Source organism: Mizuhopecten yessoensis, unplaced genomic scaffold (assembly GCF_002113885.1).
Source record: "Mizuhopecten yessoensis strain PY_sf001 unplaced genomic scaffold, ASM211388v2 scaffold6767, whole genome shotgun sequence".
NCBI lineage: Eukaryota > Metazoa > Mollusca > Bivalvia > Pectinida > Pectinidae > Mizuhopecten > Mizuhopecten yessoensis.
This window is the reverse complement of record NW_018406714.1, coordinates 220,137-231,358: the sequence shown is the minus strand read 5'-3', so window position 1 is coordinate 231,358 and position 11,222 is coordinate 220,137. Positions and strand designations below refer to the sequence as shown.

The 11,222-nt window shown below is 40.3% G+C and overlaps 1 pseudogene; it reads left to right on the top strand.

Annotated features, from left to right (window-relative positions):
* The first annotated feature begins 369 nt into the window (after window positions 1-369).
* Window positions 370-4,874, top strand: LOC110452609 (annotated as a pseudogene).
* The last annotated feature ends 6,348 nt before the right edge of the window (window positions 4,875-11,222 follow it).

The following is an 11,222-nucleotide window of genomic DNA, read 5'->3' as shown; positions in this document are numbered from 1 at the left end:
ATATAGTCACTTTACTTGGACTTATCTTTTTGAAATGCAATATGTAAAGATAGATGCGCAGGAGAAACATGATATACTAGTTGGTGATTTCAATCATATTCCTTAATTATTGGACAACACACTGTTTAGATTTACAGATCCAAACATTTGTAGTGTATTTGATATGATATGCTAATCATACTACATGTCGCTGTTTGTCGGTCTGAAAAGTCTGTTTACTATCCGGTACTTAGTACAACGTCTGTTTATGGAAATTGCATTGTGGGTAAATAAAACCATGCGTTGATCAGCCATGTTTGCTGTTTGTGATTCTGTGATCAGATCACCCAAAAACACAACATATTTTGGCGACGAGGAGAAGTTTTAAAGATGACATCGACTTTTGGGAAGATCGATGCGTTTGATGATTAGCAGGGAGAGAGCTGGGAACATTATACGGAACGCCTAGGGCAGTATTTCGTCGCAAATGGTATCGGTAACGAGGAACTGGGTGATAAGGAAAAAAGGCGGGCGATCCTGCTAAGTGTGTGTGGGGCGAAAGTCTACAAATTGATGAGCGATTTGTCAGCACCTACAAAGCCAAGTGAAAAGACATACGAGGATTTGGTGGTTCTAGTGAAGGAACATTCAGCTCCTAAACCGTCAGAGATTGTACAGCGATACAAATTTCACAATCGATTCAGGAAAACCGGTGAGTCTGTTTCGCAGTACATTGCCGCGTTACGCAATTTATCTGAACATTGTAATTTTGGTGGAACTCTAGAAACTATGATCTGAGACAGGTTAGTTTGTGGTATCAATGAAGACAGGATTCAGAGACGTCTGCTGTCAGAGCGTGAATTGACATTCACAAAGTCCTATGAAATTGCCATATCTATGGAAACCGCAGCCAAGAATGTTATCGATTTACAACAGGACACGACACCTGCGGGTGCGGGAAAAATTCATAAAGTCAGTCAACCGAAACGGGGTCAACAGAGACCCAAGTCACAGCAACAAACACAGGGTCACAGAGCACAGGCTCCGGATAATCAAGGTAATCTTCAGAAACCATGTTTCCGGTGCGGAGGTAAACACAAACCCCAGAACTGTAAGTTTAAAGACTCTGAATGTTTTTATTGTCGTAAGAAAGGACACATTATTGAGAAGTGTTTGACTAGACTTGCTGAATGTAAAGGGGGTCGAGTTACTCACAGTAGTGACAGGAAAAAACAGAATAAGGTCAATGCTTTAGAGGAAGTCGATGATGATGACATTTATCCAATGTTTCGAGTGTCTTCGTCTAACAAAGAGCCCTATACAGTAACGCTGTCAGTCAATGGTATTCCGTTACAAATGGAGATTGATACGGGGGCGTCGAAAACGGTGGTAGGCGAGCCTGCATTTGAACGTTTGACTAAATGCGACAAAGTAACACTAAAACCGTCAAATACCAAATTGAAAACCTACACTGGTGAAATGGTACCTGTTTTGGGACGTTTTGAAGTTCCTGTGAACTATGGCAAGTTTGACGGGGTACTACAAGCTGAAGTTGTCAAGGGAGACAATCCGTGCTTGCTGGGAAGAGATTGGCTACAGCACATTCAGCTCGACTGGAATGAAATTTTCAGTATCTCGCATGATTCGGACAACAGTATTATCGATGAGATTGTGAGTAAGCATCCATCTGTTTTTGAGCCAGGCCTAGGCAAAGTTCGTGGGACCAAGGCCAAGATTTACGTTGATCCACAGGAAAAACCGTTGTATTTCAAAGCGCGACCTACTCCGTATGCACTTCGCGACAAAATCGAACATGAACTGGATAGACTGGTTGCTGAGGGAACCATATCACCAGTTGAGTTCTCAGAATGGGCTACACCCATTGTTCCGATTGTCAAGAGTGATAAATCAATACGGATTTGCGGTGACTACAAAGTAACAGTCAATAAAGTCTCGAAACTCGACAACTACCCAATTCCGAAGACGGAAGATCTTTACGCGACTCTGGGCGGAGGAACAGATTATTCGAAATTGGACCTGAGTCAAGCGTATCAACAGCTCGAGTTGGATGACAGTTCGAAACCGTACACGACCATAAACACGCACAAAGGGTTGTTTGTCTACAATCGTCTTCCATACGGCGTAGCATCCGCTCCTGGAATATTTCAGAGGACAATGGAGAACCTGTTACAAGGCATACCCCAAGTTATCGTGCGCGTAGATGATATTTTGGTTACCGGTAAGAACCGACGTCAACACTTAGAAAACTTGGAGGCTGTTCTCAACCGTCTGGAAAAAGCCGGTGTGAAGCTTAAACGTAGCAAATGTTACTTCCTAAGGAAAGAGGTGGAGTACCTAGGGCACCGAATTAACAGTGAAGGCATGCAGCCTATTGAGGGCAAGGTCATGGCAATTAAGGATGCACCAGCACCAACAAACGTGAAAGAACTACAGGCATTTCTGGGAATGTTGAACTATTATTCATGTTACTTACCTAGGTTAAGCACAACCTTAGCACCATTATATGCGTTGCTGGGCAAGGATGTCAAGTGGAAATGGGACAAAGCCGAAGATGAAGCTTTCCGCGAAGCGAAGGACATGCTTCAGTCAGACACGCTTCTCGTACAATATGACCCGGATAAAGAACTTGTGTTGTCATGCGATGCCTCACCGTACGGTATTGGGGCAGTGCTGTCACATGTGATGTTAGATGGTCGCGAGCGACCGATCGCATATGTATCGCGAACACTTGCTCCTGCAGAGAAAAAATACTCGCAGCTTGACAAAGAAGGTGCAGCGTTGATATTTGGTGTACGCAAATTTCACCAATATCTTTTTGGCCAAAAGTTTGTTGGCTACACGGACCATAAACCGTTGCTTGGTTTATTCAAAGCAGACAGAGCCATTCCGAGCATGGCATCGGCACGCATTCAGAGGTGGGCTCTGCTACTAGCTACGTATGAGTACGATTTGCGGTATCGACCAGGAACTAAGAACAGTAACGCTGATGGTCTGAGTCGCTTACCGTTGAGTGAAACCGTGGTTGACATTCCTTTACCAGGAGAGACCCTATACTTCTGGAACACTTGGACACAACTCCAGTGACATTTAAGCAAATTCAGGAATGGACCGCGAAAGACCCAGTTCTTATACAAGTACTAGCACATGTGCAGGATGGATGGAACAAATGTGGAAGCGAAGAGACTAAACCATACTTCAATAGGAAGGCTGAACTCTCCTGTCATGAAGATGTGTTACTTCATGGAAACCGCGTGGTTGTACCGAAACCAGGACGCGCCAAATTGTTAGAATTCCTGCATGAAGGACATCCAGGAATTGTACGGATGAAAGCACTAGCGCGTAGTCACGTGTGGTGGCCGGGAATAGATTCCGACATCCAATATAAAGTGCAGGCATGTACGGAGTGTCAGCTACAGAGACCTGTACCACCGGTGGCACCGCTTCACTCTTGGGACTGGCCAGACCGGCCATGGTCGCGAATCCATGTGGATTATGCGGGCCCTTTCCTCGGGCAAATGTTTCTTGTAGTCGTGGACTCGTATAGCAAGTGGTTGGAAGTCGTACCAACAAATTCGTCAACATCTACGGTGACAATCGCGAAACTGCGTCAAATCTTTGCGGAACACGGTCTACCAGATAAACTTGTTTCAGACAATGGTCCATGTTTTATAAGTGAAGAATTTGAGACATTCTTGAGAGAAAATGGAATTCAACACGTGAAAATATCACCACACCATCCAGCTACAAATGGACTTGCGGAACGTTCAGTACGCATTTTCAAAGAGGGAATGAAAAAGATGGGCACTTCCGGTGGTGATACCGCAGCTAAGTTAAGTCGTTTCCTACTCTCGTACAGGTCAACTCCGCAAACAACGACCGGGCTCTCACCTGCAGAACTCTTGTTCAATCGCAAGTTGCGAACCAAGCTAGATTTGGTTAAACCCGACGTTCGTGAACGAGTCGTCAAGCGACAACAAACTCAGAAAAACTATCATGACAGTCGCGCTAAAGAACGTGTATTTGCGGAAGGAGACCAAGTTTTCGTTAAAAACTTTTATTCAGGACCAAAATGGAAATCTGGAGAAATAGTATCTAAGACCAGTCCTGTTTCATACACGGTCGAAGGTCAAAATGGTGTCAGGGCTAGACGGCACGTAGATCATATCAGACAGAGACACTGTTTGGCAGTCGCTGAGCCAAACATTCACCAGGAAATATTTGAGTCGGACGCTCATCCAGTCATAACTGCAGTTTCCGACGTGGTAACCAACTCCAAGGACTCTTCACCATCCGTGGGGGAAAAGGAAGGCTCCAGTCCAAAACAGACAAAGCAATCGTCTGTTGTGCCAGTTGTTAGACCGCAACGTGTGAAGACAACGCCTGCATACTTGAAGGACTATGTGACTCAAAAATGAACACATTCAGAATTTGTGCAAATAATAATTTGTACCAATTGCAGTTAACTGTTTTGAAAGTTTTCTTATAAACTGTTAATTTCCTAGTTAAGTCAAATGTGCCGGTAGTACATTTTTGAAAAGACTGTTTGAAGTTTATAGTTAATAATAACAAACAACGTTATTTCATTTTGAAGTTAAAAGTCATTTAATTCAGTAAATTCAGTTTTATCATATAGTTCAGTGACATTTACAGACAATGGACAGTAATTCATACATTTAGTTTACAACAAGAATTAGTATAATTCAAATGTGATTTGAAATGCTTATAATTCTATTTTCAGACTCTATTCTGAACAGTGTTAACGTCTTTACTTAAAGGTGGAGGAATGTAGTGTATTTGATATGATATGCTAATCATACTACATGTCGCTGTTTGTCGGTCTGAAAAGTCTGTTTACTATCCGGTACTTAGTACAACGTCTGTTTATTGAAATTGCATTGTGGGTAAATAAAACCATGCGTTGATCAGCCATGTTTGCTGTTTGTGATTCTGTGATCAGATCACCCAAAAACACAACAACATTCATTTTTTTACTAACACTAACTTTCCTTTAACAACAGACACAAGAATTCCTGTATTCATTTTACAACAATAATCAAATGAGTTATTCAACTTACACTAATTACTCTGGTTGTCCCAGCTGTGGCGCGAGGGGTCTTAATATACGAGGAAACAATAGTACCCGGACAAAACAACGTCGTCGGGCAGGTGATCCCTATTTTTGTACGCACGCTCGGGGAATCGAACCCCGGCCGCCTTGCTGAAAGGCAAAGCGATGACCATCAGACCCAGCGTTCCTTTATTAGCAGACACAATCACTCTTTAATCAACAAGACATTATCATTCCGTAATTAACAGCCATGAACATTTCTGTTTGTTTAACAGATATTATAATTTATTTATTACCAAACAACCTTATTCCTAATTAACAAACACGCACATTCCTTAATTAGCAAACACACAAAAGTATCTATCGACAAACACAAACAATCCTTTCTAAACGGTCCCCACACAGTTGTGACACCCTGTGTATAAGACTAACTCGACTGGCATATAAGAACCGTATATTCATTTTCTATTTATTCCAACTAGTCTGGCAAGCGTTATTGAGGAGGACTATTGTGTGTATAGGAGGGTATTGTATGGGGATCGGGTGGCACTGATGTAGCAGCCTTTTAAACAAAGCGTTTGCTTCTGTATTAACGACATTGCCTTGGTCAAACATAAGATTCGTTATGAATTTCAAACATTTTTCTAGCTCATTACACAGAAGAAACAATTTATCTTATCGGCAGTATATAGGTTTCATGCCGACCCTGTTGCAGGACATTTAGATAATTAGCATATCCAGCTTTATCAGAACTATATCGGCAACCCCCTTTGTTTCATTTCGCTTCGCTTCATTTCCTCAAGGACCTTATCATCAGATCTCGAGGTCTTCGTTATTCCCATTTATATCTTAATAACATGCACTTCATAATCATAGCTGTGACTGAATGAACAATTTACGTTGTTTACAATATTGGTACAATGACGTGACGAAATCGTTAACATTATTTGACGCTCGACTACCGGAAGTTTCCTTTATCGTGAACATACGCACTGTATCGAATAATGTACTGTGTTGGCTATACATCTAGCCCCCTCTCTAGTTTAGATCAGTATAATTGGTCATAAAGATTATTTAGCTGCCCCCATCCCAGCCTACTACTTCGTCTCTGTTTTTGAGTTTGTGTGGTTTTGAGTGTCATGAGTTTTCCTTATTTTTAAAGCTTCTTTAGTTTTTTTGTTAATTTGTATATTGCTCCCGTTCAGCTATTTGTCGTCGTCCCTATCGACGATGTGAATTAGGATGTTCGCGTGGTCTTTTGATGCCACATTATTGTACTGGATGACATAGGCTTTGCAGGTGTTTCTGCTGAAATGGGGGCTACCCTTTTTTCCCATCATTTTGACGTTCCTGAAAATGTGTTCCATATTTCCTCCCAGTCACCCCTAGGTATGAATGCAGATAATACATACACGGAGTTTGGTATACGACTCCCGTTTATCTCGAATGTCAGTCTTGTCTTTTAGCTGTAGCTGTCTTAGATTTGGTCTCATCGGGATACTGAAATTGGTTTCCTCATCACCGGCGCAAACGCCTCAGACGTTCCTTTCGTATAGGGGATTGCGTCCTAGGCTTTGCATTCGGTTTTGCTCTCCTCCTCTTCTTCTTCGTCATTAACAGCTCTTTTTACTTTGTTTATTGACCAGTCAAGGTAACCACAAAGGTTGAATGCGTTATGTATGTGTTGTTTCTCTATGTGTCGGTCGTCCTGATCAGTGATGGTATTATTGCAGCTGTCAACGGGTAAACGTACAACTTCAAGCTTTTGGTGTGGTGGATGGTGCAAATTGAAAGCCACATACTGATTTCTGAAAACGAAGTAGATCGTGTCCACAACAAATGTCAGTATCTAAGTAATGTTGTCTACTGATATGGCTGTTCTCTTTTGGAGACTCTTGTCTGCTATTTCTTTCTTTCTTGTATATAAAGCTTGTTGTACTGGTGGTCGGTTAACAGAGATACCACGTCGTGGATGTTGATAATGTCTTCTTTTTCAACATTGTCAGTTTTAAAGTCAGATTCTAGATGTTTTGAATTCTTGACATGATAACAGTATATCTGCAAGGGATTGTGACATATTATGAACGATTGATCCTGTGGAAGCAACTATTGGACACAACGGGTACACAGCTTTGTGGATTTGTTTCGCGTGCAGTATGCTATCTGATATCGGGTATACGAACTTGCCTTGCGGATCTGTGATGCATGAATAATCATTTTAGAACCTATTGTGTGTTGGTATCAGTAAGGCCTTAACTTTCTTTCCAATGCCCTCTTTAGTGAATTTATTAGTCCACGAGGCTTGCCATGACCTTGATAGCCACAGAAATCCCTTCTGAGGGATGGCACGGTTCATAATAGACACACTTAACCATTTTTTTTTAAATTTCAAATTGGCCATTACTTCTGTTTTTTTCAAAATAGCTAAAATAAAATAAAGGGCTTTACGCACCTCTCGTTAGGTTTCGTCAGTAGTTCTGACCAATTTGTAATTTTCATTGTTTTGACCCCAATAATCACTTATGCGTCCTAGAGGAACAAAGCAGCTGCCAATGTACTTCATTTTGTAATTACTTTTGTTTTCCTCTTTAGTCAAACTTTATGTTGATGCTTTCGCATTTTTTAAAGGGCCTATGACCTCCGATCCTATTTGCTCCGATTCATGGTAAGGGCGTTTAAACATGCTAAACCAGTAGCCGTCATGAACTCCTCTATTATTACCTTCTTAGGTACGATTGCCAAGTTGAGCCCCTTTCCAAACACACTAAAAAATGAAAACGCCAGTTTGTATTTGCTGATATTTATGAACCCACTTATTAAGTTGTTTTTCCTGATAAGTTTGTTTCTAATTTCTGTGTGTGTGTCCTGTCTAAGATGTTTAACTTGTAAGATTGAATTTGTTTTGATATTTGCAATTATATACCCTGTCGTGGTAACTGAAATAGCCAGTGTGAATGTCTCCTCCTTATGGCTTCCCTTTTGTTCCTGACATGTAATATGGTACTGTTGGTTGTTGTTCCTTTCTCTCATCAGCTTGTGTTCTGTTTTGATTGGTCATTTCAATTTCAGTTCGTATGTCGACCACGAAATTGGATACTTGTAGCTATATTTTACGTTTGTAGACTGTGAACCAAGTTGTATTTTACATAAAGTGTTCATAGGTTGACCACAAACCAGGAAATCTGTAACTATAACTAAAAAATGAAGACCGGAAACCAGAATACATGTAGCTATGTCTCACGAATGTATACCACGAACCTGGATTTGTGATGTGTTTTACGTACGTGGACCATGATTTGGACACATGAAGCTACAAATGTATACTTTACGTAGGAGTACCGCATACCTGAATATATGTAACTTTGTTTCGTGTATATAGACTATGGACCTAGAATATCATGCATATATAGCTGTATTATTACATATAATGTACGTTTGTCAACCACTAACCTGGACAAATGTAGACCATGTTTGTTAACCATAAACCAGGAAATAGGTGTCTTTGTTTCACTTACGTAAACCACAAACATAGTTCATGAAACTATATTATACGTTATTGGACCCCGCTTTATATTGTGGATCCTGAATGCATATAGCTACAGGTTTATTGTACGTATGTGGATTAAAGACCTGCATACAAATAAATTATTTTACGTCGGTTTACCACGAACCTTAATACATGTGGTTGTATTTTACGTTCGTTGACCACACACCTGCATAAATGTAGCTAAATGTATATTGCATTATGTTGACCACAAACCTGAATACATGTAACTGGTTTTGCGTTTTAGGTATGTGTACCACGAAAATAAATAAATGAACTTGTTATTTACGTTTACGGTCAAGGGACCTGGGGCCTGTATCACTATTTTGCATATAGGGTACTACAACCAAGAACCTTGAAAAATATAGCTATATACACATACCTGGACCACGAACCCGGAACCATGTACATGTAGCTGTTATGTATGCAGGTGGACCCCGACCCTTGACACATGCTGCTTTATTTCACGTAGGCGGACAACACACCGGGATATATGCAGGTACATGTATAGATCACATACATGAATGTGAACTTTGAATTTGGACACATAAAACTGATTTGTATATGTCCGTTGAAAGACGAGGCGTATTATGTAATTACGCGGTCCAGCGGATGGACGTACAATGTCCGCTCGATATCTCGAGTGACATTCAACGAATCAACTGCAAACTTCTGAGGATGGTTAATTACAGTTGTGTGACCGCACAATGCACCAAAAACAGTATGCGCACATCTTTTATATCGATCGCACATATATTTATTTTTTCAAATCGTACCCGCATGTACTGTTAAACTGTCAAGAATGCGGCCTTGTGCATGATGTTACGCCATCTCGTTGATTCGTCTTTTCGCCCCGAAAGGACGACAATTAACAAATTTTAATTCTCGTTGTGTCGTTTTTTCGCCCCAAAAAGACGACATTAAGTAGTTATCCTTAAATCTCTTTTCTTCGTCTTTTCGCCCCGAAAAGACGAAAAGACGACAAATCACATGCGAAAAGACGAGAAAAAGGCACGCTAATTAGCGACTTCTTTGTGTCGTCTTTTCGGGGTAGAAATTTCGTCTTTTCGTTGTTTCGTCTTTTCGCCCCGACAGGACGACAATTAACAAACGTTAATTCTCGTTGTATCGTCCCTTCGCCCCGACAGGGCGACAATTAGCAAACCTTAATTCTCGTTGTGTCGCCTTATCGCCCCGACAGGACGACCCTTAACAAACCTTAATTCTCGTTGTGTCGTCTTCCGGTAACCAGCATGAAGTTGGTTACTTGGACTGACCTTATTTATGTTGGGCTAGTTTGCCAGTAAAAGTAATCGACATTACCCGTTATGCCGCTTTTTCACACCTACATATATGCCACAACAGGGCATCTTTTAAGGTACTCACATACAAAACGGCATCAACGATACTCAAGACCAAAGATGCCCATCGGGCACTTTTTCGAATCTATATCTAAGATTGTTCGGGTTTTTTTTGCACCGAGGAATGGCAAATCGTTAGACGTTTTATGCTGCAATTTAAGAAATATTGTATAACCTGCTATGAGTAAGGAAAGGTAAATTGTTTCATGGGAAATTGTGATGATGTTTTTGAACTGTCAAAATCCAAGATGACGACTTGATATCCATCTTGATTATTTTTTAGTCAAAAATTAAATATACCCCACTAATTAGGGTTGGGTATTGCCAAAATTTTGATATGTCTCTATTCTCTACAATATATATTGTTGACTTTTAAGAACTATTCATAAGCCTGAATACACTGTTCAGTTTCAGAGCTTTATCTGAAATTTTGTAATTTCGTAGTTATAGTTAGTCACTGAATGTAGCTTCATGCAAGCATATATCCCGATTCGGTTATGAACTACAAATGGTATTTAAAATTGAAATGCGGTGAATATTATCAAAATCTTAATGGAAAGATAAACTTAGCATCAAACAAACCTAGTATTCTTGTATTTTTTTGTCTTTTATCTCCTCTAACTCTCAGATACAGTTGTAGCCAACTCTCGCGAGAGTACACAAAGCGATAACGAAATTTCTTCTTCATATTTTCGAGTTATATAATAGTGGCTCGCTTTCTCAGTAGGAACCATATTAAGAACCATAATATTACAGCATATGGCGATTTTTCCCGCGACGGAGATGGTGAATGACTTTTTATAAATTGTTGCAGTGCCTAGACAATATAATCTTTTACCCTGTGATAGGGGCCATGGTTTTAAGGTGAAAACCCTGTGGTTCCTAATATAACCCTTGTATACTGTGAAAGGAGTCATGGTTCTAAACTGAAAAACCCGTGATTCCTAAAAACAACCCATGTTCTCTAGATCTGTTGTAGGGACCATGGGTCAAAGGTAAATCCCCCTTGTTTTAACATATCAATTGTATTTTGTGGCCAGGTGCGATTACCATGTGTCTTATAATCAGTATACAACATTCATGTTTTGATCATTTTTGAATTATTTGGAGTTTTATATTCATGCTGGGTTCATATTTTTTGCAACAAGAAGGCACTCTTGTTAGGAATTCAATGTGTGTCAGTGATCATAAACATCAGCTAAAATGTTTCATCTCCATCTCTTCTTTTTGTTGATACAACTTTTAATAT